The sequence below is a fragment of the Bubalus bubalis genome, chromosome 19 (assembly GCF_019923935.1).
Source record: "Bubalus bubalis isolate 160015118507 breed Murrah chromosome 19, NDDB_SH_1, whole genome shotgun sequence".
Taxonomy (NCBI): Eukaryota; Metazoa; Chordata; class Mammalia; order Artiodactyla; family Bovidae; genus Bubalus; species Bubalus bubalis.
The window spans coordinates 17145897-17165692 of NC_059175.1; the positions used below are offsets into that span (position 1 = coordinate 17145897).

General features: G+C 42.2%; 1 long non-coding RNA gene across 4 annotated transcripts in view; it reads left to right on the plus strand.

The window, feature by feature from the left end:
* Positions 1-19796, plus strand: part of LOC112580614 — a 270834-nt gene that overhangs the window by 182097 nt on the left and 68941 nt on the right. The window lies entirely within an intron of this gene.

Here is a 19796-nt window from a genome sequence, read left to right on the forward strand (position 1 = left end):
ACAGTTTGAGGTTTTATGGTGATGGGATTAGTTTCCCAGATGTTTTTTGCCAATCATTCTGACTCATAGTCCTTCCTGGTGGTGCACCCATTGCTCAGCCAAGAGGGATGCCTGCAAGAAGGATTCTGGGAGGTGGTTGGACACATGGTGGCTCCTTTTGACTTTTCCTGAATTCTTCAGGTTAGTGGTGGCTTATTGTTCTGTGTTCCTTACCAGGACCTCCTGTTGTAAAACAACGCATGCAAATGGTTACTATCATGCCTGGCCAGGGTGGATGGTTCCAGTCGGTGTGCTTCCCCTAAGAAAACCATGTATAAATCTAATATTATAATCTATGCATAGATATCTTCATGATAAAGACAATGGTAGAATGTGGAGATCAAGTCAAAGCATCCTGTATAGGAAGTTATCATTTGTGTGTGTGTGTGTGTATGAGAGAGAGAGAGAGACTAACAGAAATACTGATCAGAACAGTGAGACAAAGCCAGCCTCTCCTGAAGAAATATTCATTTATGGCAGAGTAACTGTACATCTTCCAAAGACAAAGATAAAGGAATGTCTGGGGGCGGGGGTGTCTGTGAAATTTCTATGGGCTTGGCTTCTGTGTTGAAATGTGCAGACCATCTATTGGCTCCAGGTGGTCCAGCTCTAATGTCAAGTCCGAGCTGTGGTTATCATCATGAGATGTACCTGTGTACCATCAGCTGTCAGGTGTTTGAGGTAATGTGCATGAGAGGTTAAATGCAGGAAAAGTGCAAAGCGTCATAGACAACCCCCAATAGCAGCTAAACAAATCCAGGCAAAACTTTGTCTGTAATGGACTTAATGAACACCAATTTACTTAAAATGACATCTAATATTTAGGGACACATTTTGTGTTTTATAGATGTTATCTAAGTATAAAAATAATGCAAGCATAATACTTAGGGGACTCAAAATATCACAAATTGCTTAATGAAAAGTGGTAAAATAGTCTTGTTATTGTCTGCTGCTTGGCAGAGTTCTTTCGTTGAACATTAGAACAAGATGACATCAGTTTGTCACTTAGCAAATGGTCCTTTGCCTTCTAAGCTGTCCAGCAGATGGTCTAGGTGATGAAGTGCAATGCCATCTTGATCTTGTTTTTGCTAGCAGCTTCTGCCCCATGCTACTGCTGTCGTTCAGCACCTCTCAGTCAGGCAGCCGTGCCGTGTGTCATTGCCTAGTGTCTCATACCCCAGATCCCATGCATCACAGTCAAGCTGCACAGCTCTGAAGGTAAATTACCCAACTTCTTAATGTCAGTTGCTTCAGTGGCTTTTACTCCCCATCCACTCTCTGTAAGTCTGGTTCTAACATTAAATCAAAACTCCAGATCTTGGGTTTTTTTGCAGCAAAACTCAAGTTTTGCTCTACAGAGCATTCTTCTCTTTTTCTCGAATCTCAGATTAAAATGGGAGAAGCAGGTAGTTAAGAATCCTCCTAAAATAGTCAGTCATAGAAGCAGAGTAGAATGGTGGTTGCCAGGAGCTGGGAAGAGAAGGAAATGAAAATATGACAGTTAAAGGGTGCAAAGTTTCAGTTATACAAGTAAATCTGGAGATTAAGGAGGAGAAGGGGACAACAGAGGATGAGATGGCTGGATGGCATCACTGACTCGATGGACGTGAGTCTTAGTGAACTCTGGAAGTTGGTGATGGACAGGGAGGCCTGGCGTGCTGCAATTCATGGGGTTGCAAAGAGTCGGACACAACTGAGCGACTGATCTGATCTGATCTGATTGTGACTTAGTTAACAATATTCTTTTGTATACTTAAAATTTGCTAAGGAGGTAGATCTTATATTGGACTTCCTGGTGGCTCAGTCGATAAAGAATCCAACTGCAATGCAGGAGACCTGGGTTTGATCCTGGGGTTGAGAAGATCCCCTGGAGGAGGGCATGGCAACGCACTCTAGCATTTTTGCCTGGAGAATCTCCATGGACAGAGGAGCCTGGCGGGCTGCAGTCCATGGGATTGCGAAGAGTCAGACATGACTGAGCAACTAAGCACAGCACAACACAGATCTTATATTAAGTATTCTTACCATAAAATAATAACAATAATACAAACTGAGTGGGAGGAAACTTTAGGAGAGGATGGATACGTTTTCAGCCTTGATGATTTCCTGGGTAGAGCTTTTTACATGTCAATCAAACCTCAATAAAGTGTTTTTTATATGTAAAAAAAAAATCCTCTGGTTGACCCAAAAAAATCAAAGAAAGGGACAGTGCACTCACATGAGTTTACAGTTGGTGGGAACTCCCAAGTTTCTGCTAGTCAGACCCTGTGCTGCTTGCTTCCTTCCCTGTGCACGGGTGGAAACACGGGGATTCCAGCAGATAGGAGTGTTTACTAGTTGGGGAGGCAGTGGCCCTGCATCTTTGGAATATAGTTTCAAACAGTTGATCTGTCCTGAAACATAGATTTTTTTGTTGTTAATTTATATCGCTGTATTTTTTTCCTATGGTGAATACACAAGCTGGTAAATCTTGACTAAGAACCAAGAGTTGACTATACTCTAGAGGCCAGGAAAGGTAGCATTAACCTGAGGAAGGGGAAGAAGCAATGATCCCTGAAAGACAAAACTGCCCAGATCTGTGAAAGTTCTACCCGCTTCCTCATAGAGGGAAGTGGTACTTGTACACTTAGGTGCAGAATCATAGTATCTGATGCATGCTTTTTAGTTCTGGGTGTCTATGAGTAACTTCTGAATAAACGTACGTGTAGTTTATTGGTGTTAATACATATTTAAACTCTACTGATACATAGAAATAAGATGTGATTCCATTATAATCTATTTCAAAATTATTACTAGGTCAAGAGCAGAGTACTAATATAAATGTAACCAACACAGTATGTTCATTAATAGAACATGTTACTAGATCTAGTGGTTTAGGTCCTTGCATTTCATTCTGAGGGGACACTGGGAGTGGTGTGTTTGTTTGACTGGTATAATGAAGTATCACAGACTGGTGATACTTTTTTTCTAGTTTTGGAGGCTGGAAGTCTAGTTCATGGTTTGGTTTCCTCTGAGACCTCTCTTTTTGGCTTAGAGATGGATACCTTCTCACTGATCCTCACATGATCTTTCCTGCGTGCAGAGGTATCCCTGTGACCAAACGTCTTCTTATAAAGACATCAGTCAGACAGGGTTAGAGCCCACTCTAATGGTTCCATTTTACCTTAACTACCTCTTCAGAGGCCCCAACTCCAAATACAATCATGTTCTAATATATTGGGGGCTAGGGCTTCAACATATGAATTTGGGGGAATGCAATTCAGCCCACAGAAGAGAGAATATAAGGAAAGTTGTAAGAAAGATCTTTTTAAAAGTTAAAATTTGGATACAATTTGACAGTTTCAAGTGTTCCACATAAAACTTAATTTCCAGGGTTCTAGGGACTATATTTTAATGATTTCTTGATCATGTCACAAAGCTTTAGAAGTTGTTTTTTTTTTTTTCTAGAGATGAGAGTTAACCAAAAAGATCAAAAGGAATTTAAATTTTCACTTTATCGGCATAAAAAGCCTAAAGTTTTACTCCACATGTTCAACTATGTAAGAAGCATAACATGTTTTCAGGTCTTTAGTTTCTAATTCTGAATCTAAGTCCTCATCTTACTCATCTGACGCAAAATCCACTCCCGTTGGAGTTCCTTACCTGCTCCACAGTGGCCTTCAGGATCCCATAGACTGTGGGCAGAGCAGAACATCAGGAAAGATTTCTGATCCTAGGTCTACACTGGCTCCCTGTGTGCTCCATGGGTATTTGTTGTCTGGCTAGCATGTTCCTAGCCCAAGCCTCATGGTTTCTTAGAGGAAAGCAGTGGAGCAGCACCCCAGAGTGACCTGGGAGGTCTGGGCTTCTCTGGCTTTTTCTAGCATGGGTCTTAGGGTGGCCAGAGCTTTTACTATCTGGGGATAGCTGCAAAAATCTCTAGGATGTGCAGTCTCTGCTCAGCCCCTTTTCCCATGGACTGCACTCCCCTGGCAGTTGTACAATTAAGAATGTGAGGGCCGAGGAGGCAGCTGGCTGTGCAGCCTGATTTCTGCCAGTCTAGGAAAATGCAGACACAATGTAGGGATGGCTGCCCAGACCTCAGTGTATTGTATCATATGTGTGTGTGCGGCACTGCTCCAGAACCACAGATTTAATTCCAAACTTGACAGTTGTGCTACAGCCTATAAAATATTTACATTGATTTTCTAAATATATATATATTATTTACAGTGTATAAAACATTTATATGGAAACATTTTCTAAAGATCCTATATTCCATATATTATTTCTGTACCACTGAATATTGGACTGGGAGTCAGGAGACCTGTGTTCCGCTTCTGGCTTTTGGCTGTGTGACTTCGGGTGAATCAACTCATCTTCCTGATTTTCTCATGTATAAAGCAAGGGGAAGGAACTGTGAAGTATCCAAGATCCCTTTCAGCTGTAACACTTTCTGGTTCATTTCCTCTAGGCAGGTATAGACAGGCAGCTCTCAGCCCCTTGCAGTCCCTAGGCATTCTGCCCGAGATACCCTGGTGAGTTTTCATCACAGCACAGGAAGGAGCCCCCTGTCAAATGCAAGAAGAGCATCACAGTGTGGATGGGAGTACAGAGTCTGGTGTCTAAATTACAACAAGAAAAAGAAGTCAGGACTACAAATAGTCTTAGAGGCAAACAATGGTGAAGAATATAGGCCTTGGAGAAGGCATATCTAGGAGTGAGCCTGGCTTTGGGGCTCCCTATTTTGTGATCTTGGGAAAACCTCTGAACCTCAGTGTCCTTATGTGTATTCCTTTAGTTGAAAATATGAAGTAGATTTTTTACACTTGATATGGGGTATGGTAAGGGTTCAGTGAACATTATTGTCATTGGTTTATCAAAAAGGCGTCTGTCCAGAGACTAAAAATCTTTAAATATCTCCTGAAAGATACTTATCAAATCCTCCCCAAAGACATCCTTCTGGGTCCCCTCATATTTATAAATGGGTTCCTTTACCTGCTAATTTGTTGTCATACAAAATAGATCATAATTGTGGAGAAAAATGTAAGAATTTTGTAGAGTAGGGTATTGGTTCATATCATTATGAATATAATTTTGTGATTAACCATTATATTAACTTGTTTATTTGTAAGCTCTGGGAAGATCTGAACCACACAGTGAATGAGCATGTCTTTCAATGTTAGGGCATCTTTTCCTGGTTTTCTTGGGACAGTCTAATTTATGGTCCTTGTCCTTCAGCTGTTATTTAAAGTGCACATTTTTATGCTTAGAAGTATACTGATGTAGACAATAATTTATAAAATTACGCTATTTAAGTTAATTACTTGTTGGGTTGACAGTTATTGCTACAAAAAGCTACTTGGGGAACATTGTTTTCACAAAGAAGTCAGATTAGACATACATCATGTCAACTTCATTTTCTGGAGGGTCTAATTCCTGTACATCTGAATGTGGCCTGCAAGAGGCTGGAAACTACCACTCGGCTATTTAGGAGTTTTCACAGGAATAGATATCTCAAGTGTGTCCAAAGTCTTAAAATCAAGCTGGAACTACAACTTGAGGAAAAGGATTATGAAAGCTCTTGATAATATTATTAAGATTTAAGTTTTTCACTTTTTCCTCCCCTCATTCCCACCGTGCTAAGCAGTGACAACACAATGGGGAACAAGCTCAGTGTGGTCCATTCTTGCCTCCATGGTGCTCACATTTTGCAGAAGGACACAGATGAGACAGAAGTTTCATAGAAAAAAATATTGTGACAAGGAACAAAGAAAGAGCTAAGGTAGAACATAAAGAAAGCATGTGGGAGCAATCTGCTTTTAAATTGAGTTGTTGGAGGAGGTCTCCTGAGGACATAGCATTTAAACAAATGCAAAAGTGAGAGAGAAATGCTACAGTATGGAGGAAAAACTGCTGTGTATGTTTGTGTAACTGAGAGATCAGTGTGGCTAGAAATCACTGAGCAATGGGGAGGGCCTGACATGAGATGAGGTGGGAAAGATGGGCAGAGACCAGGTCACGCTGGGCCCAAGAGTCTATAGTAAAGAAACTGGATTCTGTTCCAGGTGAAATAGAAAGCCATTAAGGAGTTTTAAGTGGAGGAATGACATGATCCAATTTTTGTGTAATGTTTTGTGTAGTGTTGATCAAATTTACATTGTAATTTACTTTCCTGCTGTGCAGAGAAAGGATGGAGTTAAATGATGAAAAAAAGTTGAAAGTAGAGAGATCAGTGAGAGAGGATGGTGTTCTGGCCTGGGCTGGTGGTGGGGGAGACGGACAGGGTCATGACACATTTTTCAGGCTGGTTCTATAGGATTTGCTCCAAGGGTGGATACTGACAGTGCAGGAAGTGGAGAATCGAGAATGAACCCATGGTTTTGCCTTTGTTGTTGTTCGGTTGCTGAGTCGTGTCCGCTCTTTGCGACCCCATGGACTGCAGCACTCCAGGCTTCCCTGTGCTTCACCATCTCCCAGAGTTTGCTCAGACTCCTGTCCATTGAGTCAGTGATGCCATCCAACCATCTCATCCTCTGTCATCCCTTTTGCCTCCTGCCTTCAATCTTTCCCAGCACCAGGGTTTTTCCCTAATGAGTTTGCTCTTCGAGTTTAGAGATACAGAAATTCAAGTTGAAAGACTAAGCCAACTGGCCAAAACTGCATAGGCTGTTGGTTTTGCTTTAGGTGCTGGGTACTTATATGGGAACATGTAAAGGCAAGTTTGGGGACCAGAAACAAAGACTTTTGTTTCAAAAATGTTAAAAAAATATTACAATTGAGAGGTTTCTGGTATACTCAAGAATGCCACATAGGAAGTTGGATACATAAACATGGATCTCTGAGAAGTATGGGGTATAATTATAAATTTTGTACTCATTAGCATATCCTTAGAATTAAACATTGGGAATGATGAGACCACCTGGGGCGAGCATATTCAGAAAAGGAAGGAAGGAACGGAGGCAAGAACAGAGGGAGAATAGAACTGAGCCCTGAGTAACAGTCACATGTGAAACAGAGAAGAGACAGAGACCACAGTGGAGAAAAAGGAAAGATCCACTGAGATGCGGAAAGTCAGGAGAGAGAGAGAGATAACAAAAGCCAAGCGAGGAGAGTGCTCCAGAAAAGAGGATACCGCCACGTGAGATGAGAACAAAGTGTCTGTTGGATTTGGTCACGAGGGTGGGAATGACCAGTCCCCTGACAAGAGCAGTGGAGTCACCATTTTCGGTATTTGAAAATGATGTATCGGGGCCTTAGAAGCAGACCTGGGCTGGGGGGCCTGGGGAGGCCTGGAAGAGATAGGGCAGCTGGTAACTCTGCATATCATAATTTACCTGGTGCTGGTTGAACACACACTAGAAGGTCTAGAAGTGTTCATGGATTGACTTTTAAAAAAAGAAACAAAAAATACCCTGCAGTCGGCATTCTTTTTTCACTCTGTGAGAAGCAATGTAAAGTCTGAAGGATACAGTTTCATACAAGTCCAACATGGGTTTCTCTCAAAAATAATGTATGAAATGATTTCATTCTATTATTCTCTAAACAGGATACTTACAATATCATTATCCCAGTTTAGAGATTCTGAAATTCAGGTTGAGAGACTAAGCAACTGGCCAAGACCACATAGCCTCTTGTGGCAAGAGATAGGAGCTCCCTGGGTTGGCCCGAGTCCCAGTCCTGTGGAACTTCCCACTCCTTCCCAAGAAAGAAATCTGTCACTCAGGACCCTGAGGCCATGTCAGCGCCTAGAGCAGTGGCCAGGAGGACAGTCACTCTCTTTGTGTTATACTTTTCCTCTCCGTGTTTCTCCCTTCCCTTGGTAAGCTGTCATTTCCTCCATTTTCTATTTTGGCCATTCTGTGTGCAGCGGCTGGAGAGCCAATGAGGTCCTGGGTCCCTTGCCCACCTCGTTCTCTGGGCTTTTAATTCTGTGACTATCTTGTCATCAGAAGGCAGAAGGAACATGGCAAAGGCAAATGGATGACTTACTGGGTTGGGAGAGGGAGGGGAGTGCACATGGGCAAGGCCATTATGTGAGAGAGTCCGTGGGGTTTGTGCACGCATGATCTAATTTTCAGCAAGACTCTTTGTTATCACATTCATGTACAGGGCCGTTGAAGACCTTTTTATTAATTCTTTTGAATAATTAGGTTCAGGTGGCCATATATATATAGTGTAGTCACTGTTCCAAAAATATGAAGCCTGAGCAGGCACGTAACACAGCTTACACAGTTGTCTGAGCCCCACTTAGGGACCAAGGAGCACTGAGCCAGGCTGGGTGGACAGAGGTCCTCAGTGATATGGCAGTATCCCTTGGGAGTTCTCATATGCAAACCACTGGGCAAGCAGAATTTCAGAGGCTCAGAAGACAGAAATCCAGAGGAAATTTCTCAGCACTGTCCCAGATGGATCATTTAAAAATATCCTTCCCAGAGCAGGACGTTCTGCGTCTCCCTTGTCACCTGCTCTCATGCTTCCAAGCTGCTCAGTGACCACAATAAGAAAGGGATGGGTTTATAAACATTCCTCACAATGGTACTTTTATTAAAACAAAATCCTCCTATGTTCTGAGGCATTTAAAAGCCTCATTGTAATAAATGTTTGCAGAAATAAAGCTTTCCTTTGTGTTTCTTTGCAACACAGGGAAAGCTGGCCACATTTCCTCAGTAGTGTGGGATGCTAAAGAGAGAGGGCCTCTTCAGTGTGGGATGCAAATTTATGAAAACATCATGCAAATCAGCACAGTTCCAGTGTTTCTAAACAAACAAACAAACAAATGACAGGAAAGAGAATGATTACTCTGCCTTCTGGAGGGTTCCTGACTCCACTTAAAGGGTTGTCTGGGTGTGTTTGTATATGTGTATGGTGTGTGTGTGTCTCAGTGCATGTGTGCATAAGTGTATGTATGTGTTTGTAAGGGTGACAGAGGAGAAGCAATGAGATCTGAATGTCCCAAGGAAATTAGCACCTCAACTCTTTTTTGCTGTGTCCTGAGACCCAAGAATGCCCTCCTTTGTCAGGAGTAATAATTATTATTGGGATGAAACAAGGTTAGATGTCTGTTCAGTTGTGCAGAAGGAAGTGTTGTAACATGGACACAAAGGCAGAATGGGAGTCAGGCCAGGAGGAGTGCCCTGCAACGCTAGCATGGGGTGCCCTGCTCAGCCATGCTTTAGAAGACCCAGCTCTGGAATTCTTCTCAGCTGTGTCTCTGCCTTGGGAGAGGAATCTGCAGATTCAATGGCGATGTCTCTCTGGAGCTGGCCACTCTCTTCCAGGTCATAGTCTGGGGAACCAGAGAAATCTCAGAATTCTAGCATGGAACCTGGCCCACTGGATTGTTAGGAAGGTATGCTTAGCTTGGGAGGGGAAGAGATTGTATTTCATAGTTTGCTAGCTTGACTTGTGACTTTTACCCAGCCCTATGGTGTCCACTAGTTCTCAAGCCCTGGTAGTACCTCTACGAGGAGTGCGTCTGGCCAGAGGACATTTTGTAGTCCTGGGTCAGTCTCTCGAGTTTATGCCATCCAGACAAATTCATTTTCTCTCTGGGCTTTGGATCCCTAATTGGTCAATGACAGTCATGATGAGGTTGAACCAGTTGAGCACTAACTGCCTTGAAAGATAAATATCTCTACAAATGGAAGAGCATTTAAAAACAGTCTCCTGAGCCTGGTGACCCACAGGGGTTGTGATGCCAAAAAAGGGATGCATATATTGCCAGTTATATACAGGTTTAATAGTCCAGAGCAAAACTGTTGAGTGAGAGCATACTTTAGACTGCAGATGTGAGCTACAAATACAATTTTCCATTTTCTAGTGGCTTATTTCAAAAGTAAAGAGAAACAGGTAAAATTAATTTTCATAATATGTTTAACCCGAGATCCAAAATAGTATCATTTCCATTGGAATCAATACAAACATTATTAATGGGACATTCTGCCTTCTTTTTTTTCCCTTCAAACTAAGCCTTCAAAATCTGGTGTCTGTCTTAGTCTTGCATTGCATCTCATTTGGGACTGACCACACTTGAAGCACTCAGTAGCCCTTGCAGCTGGCAAGTTGGACAGTGGAGGCACAGAGCTCCCTCCCACCTTCCCTAACTGGGGCTTACCATTGTTAGGAGGCTGGAGGTGGGAGGAGGGAGAAGCCTAGCTGTCAGATGCACTGCCTGTTTATCTTTGCAGTAATATGAATAACCGTCCCATCTTGTATGCCTACTTATGTAATTAATTAGCATTTATATAGCAGTTTATGTTTGCAGAATGCTTCATTTATATAGCTGCTAGTATATTTATCTACTTGCATGTTATACTTTCAAGTGTGCCTACCTGTGCTAATTACTGCTATAATTATTGAAGTTATTTAAGAACACAACTCACAGTTACCTTTGAGAACCCCAGCAACCATTTTAATAACAACCATAAATTCCATCTTCCATCTTCAAGTTCTGTCGATTTTACAAAGAAATTGCATACCTACAACCAATATTCTCCAAGTTCTTGGCTGGCCTCAAAATGAAAAACACATTTAAAAGCAATCTGGTAATTGTCTTTTTCCCTTTGTCAACTTAAATTTTACATGAACGAGATAGAAATTTAATGACATATTTTCCAGTTACAACAGCCTTGATACACAGCACCCCAGCATGAAAAGGATAATAACAAACAATGACCACTACCGCCCAAGAATCCCATCTCTAATATCAAATGTCATTTCCCAGTCCCAATCCAAAACTTCTCTCTGACAACTGGCAGGGCTCCTGAACAGGTAGGGGATGAGAGTGCAGGCAGGCAGAGACCCAGGCCCTGTGCCCTGGTCACCCAGGTGATGTGGTACCTTCTTGGTCTATGGCTTGCTTTTCTTAGAAGAGAAGCATCCAGGGCTTATTGAAGAGACTGGCTGAAGACAGACAATTGGAGAGATGAGGGAACTTGAATTAGCAGTCCTTTAAGAAGCATAGGATTGTGCTGTGGTTGGGAGATTTGAAAGAACAGTCCACCTTGCGCATTCCCCTCCCCATCTCCTCTTTCCCTCCCCTTACATCAATGAGGGGGGAAAATTACAGCGCTCCAATTCATTCTATGGTTGTGCTGCTCTCAGTGATTGGAAACGCCAGTGAGAGGAATGACATACATCATGTGATGAAAGGAGAGTACAAAAATATTCACTAACAGCTATGAAATGCAGCTGCTTCCATGGCAGAACCAGGCAGCTCATGAATGGAACACAGCAACACCACCCCAGAGACTTAAGACTAACTCTGCTCTGAAGCAATTTTGTGAGCCCAATATTAAGGATTAGAGACATACATGAGAGATCTTATGCTACAAATCACTGCATACCCTGTGCTTCTGCTACCTACTCTGGTCTCCCCTGGGGATAAATCATTAAGCTTCTTTCTGTCCCTCTTTAAAATGGGAGCTGAATTAGTAACTTACCACAAAAGGGTGTTTTCTTAATTACTCACGTACAAATTGCTGGATATTATTGAATGAAAGGTATCAAGGAAAATGCAAGCTATTACCATGATTATTTTTGCTCTAATATAGAGTAGCAGGCCAAAGCCTTTCTATCTTTCGGATTATGTTTCCGTTCAGCGATACTTCAGGGAATGGCCTCTTAGGGCTCTGACCGCCATCAGCACAAGCATCATTTCAAAGGCAAAGCCTGAGAGGCTGGCGTCCCCAGGCCTGGCTTGATTGATGTGGAAGTGTGATTGGAAGAAAAGAGCAGATTGGAAGAGGGAATGAGAGCTAGAGTGATGGCCTCGTCCTGAGCCATCACATCATGCAAATATTCATCTTTTTAACCCATTGCTTCCTCTTTCCGAGTGTGTCCATTTCCGAGACTTGGTTTGAGGGTTGGCCCTGAAAGGCTAGGGCACGCAGACTGATTACTGTCAGAATCACACTCTGACTTGTTCTGAGGCATCAGGCCTGATCACAGGCATCATATATAAGCATGGGCTGACATAATACTTCCTTGCTGGAGAAGATGAGAGACAAGCTTTCCTCTGTGCTGTCTCTAAGGGCCTGAGGAAGGAGGGAAATGGGAGGCAACTTTTCAGACCAATGTGAGAACTACAGTTTTCTTGAAATTGAACCAGAATCAGGGGCTCGTCCCTCTACCATTGATCTTGCCCCAGGGTCAGTACCAAAATGAGCACCACTCATTTAAAAGGGTGATGGTTCTGTCCAGCCAGGGTTCGGGAGTCACACTGCGATGCCTGGGGAATTCATATTGATAGTAACTGGCTCTGATTTACATCTTTGAATCATGCTGTGATGGTATCTGCAGTGGGAATGTGGGCTAAAGAGAAAGTGACACATACAGTAATTATGCTAAAAAATTGGTGGCATTAGAATAAGGCCTTGGAATGGTTTCTACAGAATTCTTTTGATCAAAACATTTACTCTGTTGCAGAGAATACTATAGGATGCTCTTGAATAGTTAGACAAGCTCCATGGTACAGTGGGACAGAAGAGAGAGGAAGCTCATCACTTGCTCTGTCTCTGTTATACATAGAGCTGTATATTCATCTTGCGAAAAAAAATCTTCCTCATGAATTTTGTTATATTATTTTTGCTATTAATGTCCTAATAATAGTGACAGGAGAATGTGAAACCCCATTTAGCTTCTGACTCTCTGTATAGAAAAACTATTTCCCCTTCCACACATAATTTTTTGATCATTCATTCATTGTACTGCTGCTTATTCCTGGTCCCATGGGGAGCCTATAAAATGTAAAATCTTGTATAATAGCAGAGGCAGCCACAAATATTTTAATATCCAGGGCTGCTTCTGAATCCTAATTTTGCAGATGGCGTGAAGTTCATTTTATAGCAGCTATTGAAAACTAATAAATGCCATCCACATCACTCAGCATTGTCAATAATCTAGCAGATTGTGTGCTCAGGGATGCTGGGGAAGCAGGAGCAGCTCCCAGCTCTTCCCTAACCAACCTCCAGCTGCAGGCCCCAGAGCTGCCTTGCCTTATCAGCTGCCACAATTCAATTCAGGTCAGCAAGGAGGCTCGTCTTCTTGTACTTCTAATCTTCCAGTGGAGAGATGCTTGCAGGAGGGTAACTGCTGCACGGAACACACAAGGGAGATAGGTGAGCTAGCGCTGCCCCCCCACCCCCCAGCCGCTTGCTCTGTTTACATTCTTTAAGTGTAAGAGATGAGCAGAGGAGGAGCAGCAGCGGGAAAGTGGCCGTGGTTGAAGTCGTTATGGGCTGAATGTTCTGTCTCCCCCCAGGTTCATACATTGAAACCCTAACTCACAATGTGATGGCATCAGGAGGTGGGGGCCTTGGAAAGTAATTAGGTTCAGATGAGGTCTTGAGGCCCCCGTGATGGAATTGGCGCTCTTCTGAGAAGAGGAAGAGAGCACCCTCCCTCGTAACATTATGCACTGAGGAAAGGCCAGGTGAACACACAGCAAGAAGGTGCCCTTTTCCAAATCAGGAAGAGAGTTCTCATCAGAACCCAACCATGCTGGTGCCCTGATCTCAGATTCCAGCCTCTGGAACTCGGAGAAAATTAGTATCTGTGTTTAAGCCACCCAATCTATGGTATTTTGTGATAGCAGCCTGAGCCAACAAAGACAGCTGTCATGTAGCCCTTCTTTTAGGATTTCTTTTTTTCCCTTTTTTGGTAAATTATCCTATAAGAAAAAACAAAAGCTCATATGATGAGAGAATAGTAAGGGGGTCAGAAGCAGACTCAGAGAATGTATCATTCATCCTCCATCTCTTTATTTTGCCAAATAGTTATCAAATTCTTACTGTATTCCAGACACTCTGCAAGATTTTATTTATGTGTAGCTAAATTTTTTAATTTATATATTATATTTATATTAATTTACATTATTTATATATTATTTATATAATTTATATTATTTACAAGTTATATAAGGAGTCCCAGGGAATACTTTCTATTAAGGAACTTACAGTCTAGAAGGGGATATTGTTTATTCATTCATTTTTAAAGTGAATATTTGAGCAGAGTTGATGTGCAATGTTGTGTTAATTTCCGGTGCCCAGCATAGTGATTCAGTTATACATGCACAAGTATCTAATCTTTTTAAAATTCCTTTCCCATTTAGATTATTACAGAATATTAAGCAGAGTTCCTTCTTGCTCATTATCTATTTTATATAGTAGTGTGTATATATTAATCTCAAACTTCTAATTTATCCCTCCCCCCTGCATTTCTACTTTGGTAACCAACCATAAGTTTGTTTTCAAAATCTGTGAATCTGTTTCTGTTTTGTGAATAAATTCATTTACATCATTTTTAAAAATTAGATTCCACCTGAGTGATATCATACGATGTTTGTGTCTGACTTACTTCACTTAGTATGCTCATCTCTAGGTTCATCCAAGTTTCTGCAAATGGCATGATTTGACTCTTTTTTATGGCGGAGTAATATTCCACTGTACATATGTACCACACCTTCTTTATCCATTCCTCTGTGATGGACATTCAGGTTGCTTCCATGTCTTGACTATTGTAAATAGTTCTGCGATGAACATTGGGGTACATGTATCTTTTCAAATTGTGGTTTTCTCTGGATACATGCCCAGGAGTGGGATTGCAGGATCACATAATAGTTCTGTTTTTAGTTTTTAAAGGAACCGCCATACTGTTCTCCATATTGGAGAACATTGGCTGTACCAATATACATTTCCACCAGCAGGTAGAAGAGTTCCTTTCTCTCTACACCCTCTCCAGCATTTGTTTGTACACTTTTTGATGGTGGTTATTCTGACCAGTGTGAGGTGATATCAAATTGAAGTTTTGATTTGCATTTCTCTGATAATTAGTGATGTTGAGCATCTTTTCATGTGTTTTTGGCTATCCGTATGTCTAGAAGGAAATACTATAATGATAGAAAGTCTACCAGTAGGCAGTGCCCTGAGAGAATATGAGCTGGGAGACAGAAAGATTATTTCTAGGCTCCAGGAGTTTGCAGAAGAAGATATGAATCTGGGGAGGCTTCGTGGGAGAGATGCCCATGGACTGGATGCCATGTACAGGAGGTGTTCATTTGGCATTATTTTCCTTAGAAGTCATTTAATGTCAACCAAAGCAGTGACCAACTCCCTCTTCTTTGTCTCCTCTGCTCCTCATACAGCTGATTGCCCTTTCATCAAATCTCCTTTGTTTTTCCCTTTAAAGGCTGCCTTTGCAGTTTCCTTGAACTGGATTTCATCTGGCTACAAATTCAAAAGGACCATGAAGTTAATCTGCTTTTAGGCAGTCCCAGGAGGTGGTCTGCTAAAGGCCAGGCAAAGCAGTGTATCAAGTCAGTTTGATGAGATTAGTTAGAGAAGTTAGAGAAGTCAGAGAACATCTGGTCCCAAAGCAGCTTGTACGCAGAGGAGAAGGAAAATGGTCCAATCAAGTTTTGTCTTCAGATTCATCCAAGTGACCTGGGTCAGAGTTACAGGGAAAGAAGCCTGGATGCAGGAGCTCTTTGCTCTACCCCTGACCTCGTATAGTCTGAGAATTTTAGAGATGAAACATTATACACATCTATCATAATTTTTCCACTGTGAAGCAACCTTTTATCCAAAAGCAAATTCAGACTAATTTTCTTTAAGATTTTATCTTTCTGTGGCCTCCTTCTCCCCTCTTACCACCTTTTCTCTTTCAGCTTTGTGCAAAGAAATGTGAAATAAAGGAACCAAAATATGTAAGAATCATGCCCTTGCCCCTTGACAGGAAAGAGGTAAATCTCTCCAGCAACACCTGCCATCTTTCCAGCAACACCTGCCATGGGTTCCATTCCAGATAGGGTGTCCCCATGGTGTGGAAATCCATGATCTCACCAGGACCACATCAGACAATGCCCTCAGGACATGGTGTGGAGGGAGCATCCAGCCTGGGCTGGAGGACTTCCATCAGGCTGGGCACTACCACTCTAGGAAATTGTGGGCCCTGTCTCAGGGCAACAACAGAAGCCAGGTACATGGTGGGGAAAGTCTTGTGTGTGTATGGAGAGAACTACAGAATATTAGAGCTGGGAGGGACAAGAAAGATCATCTGGTTCACCCACCTCACTTTGTATAAGAAAACTCAGGCCCAGAAGGACTAGGTGATTTGCTCAAACTGATGGCAATTAGCTGTCCAGAAAGGAGTAGTCATTAATATTCTGGGTCTACTAGTGAAGTGTTCAAATGGTTAGCTGCAAAATGTTAACCGTTTTCCTTTTCTGAGGGCCAGTAAGAATAAGTGGTATCCAAACCAATTGGTTCACTGCTTCACTCAGTGTATGAAATAAGATGATACCCTTGTTGGTATATTGTCAACTGGTGACTCAGGCATTTTGTATTCTAGGTATCATGAATTTGGTAGGAAGGGACTGAAGCAACGACTTGAGAATATTTGCCAGTGGCCCAGGCTAAGTAGGATGGGGATTTGACATGACTGATAGGTGCTCCAGAGGTACTATCTGGTAGCTTGGATGCTATTCAGTAATGATTTGCCCTGGACCTGAGGTTTTTATTATTTTATAACATATGTTTATACATGTACAATATAGAGAACAAATTAAAATATAGAGAGTAAATATATAGACAGTATGTAAGAAATGTCTTTTTATATGTTTTAGAGAGAGAATGTATACTTGAATTAGCCTAAATGAAGTATATATATGACATATGTACTTGGGCTTCCCAGAGATCAAATTGCCAACATCTGCTGGATCATCGAAAAAGCAAGAGAGCTCCAGAAAAACATCTATTTCTGCTTTATTGACTATGCCAAAGCCCTTGACTGTGTGGATCACAATAAACTGTGGAAAATTCTGAAAGAGATGGGAATTCCAGACCACCTGACCTGCCTCTTGAGAAATCTGTATGCAGGTCAGGAAGAAACAGTTAGAACTGGACATGGAACAACAGACTGGTTCCAAATAGGAAAAGGAGTATGTTGAGGCTGTATATTGTCACCCTGCTTATTTAACTTACATGCAGAGTACATCATGAGAAACGCTGGGCTGGAAGAAGCACATGCTGGAATCAAGATTGGCGGGAAAAATGTCAATAACTTCAGATATGCAAATGACACCACCCTTAAGGCAAAAAGTGAAGAGGAACTAAAAAGCCTCTTGATGAAAGTGAAAGTGGAGAGTGAAAAAGTTGGCTTAAAGCTCAACATTCAGAAAACTAAGATCATGGCATCTGTCCCATCACTTCATGGGAAATAGATGGGGAAACAGTGGAAACAGTGTCAGACTTTATTTTTGGGTGCTGCAAAATCACTGCAGATGGTGATTGTAGCCATGAAATTAAAAGACGCTTACTCCTTGAAAGGAAAGTTATGACCAACCTAGACAGCATATTAAAAAGCAGAGACATTACTTTGCCAACAAAGGTCCATCTAGTCAAAGCTACGTATGGTTTTTCCAGTGGTCATGTATGGATGTGAGAGGTGGACTGTGATGAAAGCTGAGCACTGAAGAATTGATGCTTTTGAACTGTGGTGTTGGAGAAGACTCTTGAGAGTCCCTTGGACTGCAAGGATATCCAACCAGTCCATTCTAAAGGCGATCAGTCCTGGGTGTTCATTGGAAGGACTGATGGTTAAGCTGAAACTCCAACACTTTGGCCCCCTCATGCAAAGAGTTGACTCATTGGAAAAGACCCTGATGCTGGGAGGGATTGGGGGCAGGAGGAGAAGGGGCCGACAGAGGATGAGATGGCTGGATGGCATCACCGAGTCGATGGACATGAGTTTGAGTGAACTTTGGGAGTTGGTGATGGATAGGGAGGCCTGGCGTGCTGCAATTCATGGTGTTGCAAAGAGCCAGACACAACTGAGAGACTGAACTGAACTGAACTGAACTTGGGCTTCCCAGGTGGTGCTAGTGGTAAAGAACCTGCCTGCCACTGCAGGAGACGTAAGAGACATGGGTTCAGTCCCTGGGTCGGGAAGATCTCCTGGAGGATGGCACGACACACTATTTGAGTACAGTATCACATTTTTAAGTAAGCAGGAACAAAGATAGAGCCACTGTGTGGGGGACCCTCTGCCACTAACACAACAAATCCTAGCATAGCACCTGGTGTGTATGTCCAACAAATAGGGACTGTCTTTATTTCATCTTCTCACAGTAATTGAGGGTCAGCAGCCAGCAGGTTGAGCCACTGGTCCCTGGGGAATCTGTATGTAAACATCAGGATTCTACTCTGGAAGACTAGCAGGAGGAAGATGGCATCCTGGTATTCTGTCAAGGGGGAGTTCAGTGATGGTCCCGTCTTATAAAGGATCAGGCGTTAGGTTGAAAAAATGTTAACACTAAGCAGATGGCCTGAAGCTGGAATCCTGTTCCTGGGGCTAGGTCACAGTGGAATGGAAGATACGGTTGGAAGATGAGGAACTGGGAATCGGGAGAAAGTCAGAATACCCGGAGATTCTTGGGAATGCCACATCATCTTGGCTCATTCTGTAGGAGAAGGCCTTATTGGAGGCAGTAATGGAGGCCAGCAGCCATGCTGGGTCCAGGACCCAGGCCTGAAGGAAGGAATTAAGGAAGGAGCCTTAATTCCCAGCACATGTGGAAGAAGTAGGGGTGTAGGGGAGAGGGGAGGGGCTGAGGCATCAGGAGTCCAGATATGATCCGGAAGCACAACTTCCTGCAGCTCTGTATAGCTAGGTTCTTGTTCACATCATTATTCCTGGAGGGAGATAGAGCAATGGGCTTCAGAGTGTGTTAGAAATTCCAGAGAGAGAATAATCTAAAGGAATCCAGCACTGAAAGTTTAAGGAGGGGTTGTTCATGTATGAGAACACGTTAGAAACAAATGATATCTGTGCTGTAGAATGAGAAAGACAGAGCTGGGGGAAAGCGCTTACTTCTTCTGGGGGGGCTGAGCTGTATACTCAGGTTTATAACCTTATTCAGACCAAACTGAGTCCACTAGCAGAACTGAGCACTTTTTTTTTTTTTAAGGTAGTGAATATCACTGTATTTAAAATAATCATCCTAGATAAGTGAAGAGTTGATAAATGAGTTCAATCTGCATACCACAGAGCTGTGTATAATTACAAGATTGCTCTGGGGGCTGTTGCTTTACCCTGCTGAGTGGGAAAGGCAATGCTTTGTGAAATGGCAGGCCAGGGCTCTTGGCGGCTAAGCAAAAGGAAGAATTTCATCTCACCCATTGCTCTTGTGCTTTGTCACTGGGGCTACGTGAGAAATTCCCTAAAGAGAAGCACAGTTTTCCTGACTCTAATTGAATGAAGTCAGTCATTGCCTTTTGAGATGCCATCAGATTTTCTTTTTATACATGTACATATGCAAAGTATGAAAGGGCTACCAATACAGACATATTTAAAAGATGCAAGGTAAGATTATTCAAAATCCACTGGAAAAAAAAATTAGAAATCACAATAGGAGGGAGAGTGAATGCATGTGGAACAGAGAGAAACAAAAATCCAAAGGAAAGGTGAAAGCCGCCAGGAAACAAAAAATGTTAAACTAATACAGTTATGTAAAGTTTAAAAATAAAATAAAATTAAAAAAAATACTATATAGCCACAAAAAAAAAAAATGTTATCTGTCATGTACCATCTTTGACTGTTCATTTCCTTCTTGTGTTTTTTCTATGGAATAGATTCTTTCCTCAGTTTCTGCCTATCCTCTCTGTCCTTCGTTATTCACTAGGCTTTGTCTTTTGGCTCTTGGCTCTCTCTTTTGAAACTGTCCTACTAATGGAAGGATGCTGACTGCCCTGTGACACATCTTATTTCACACTGGCAGC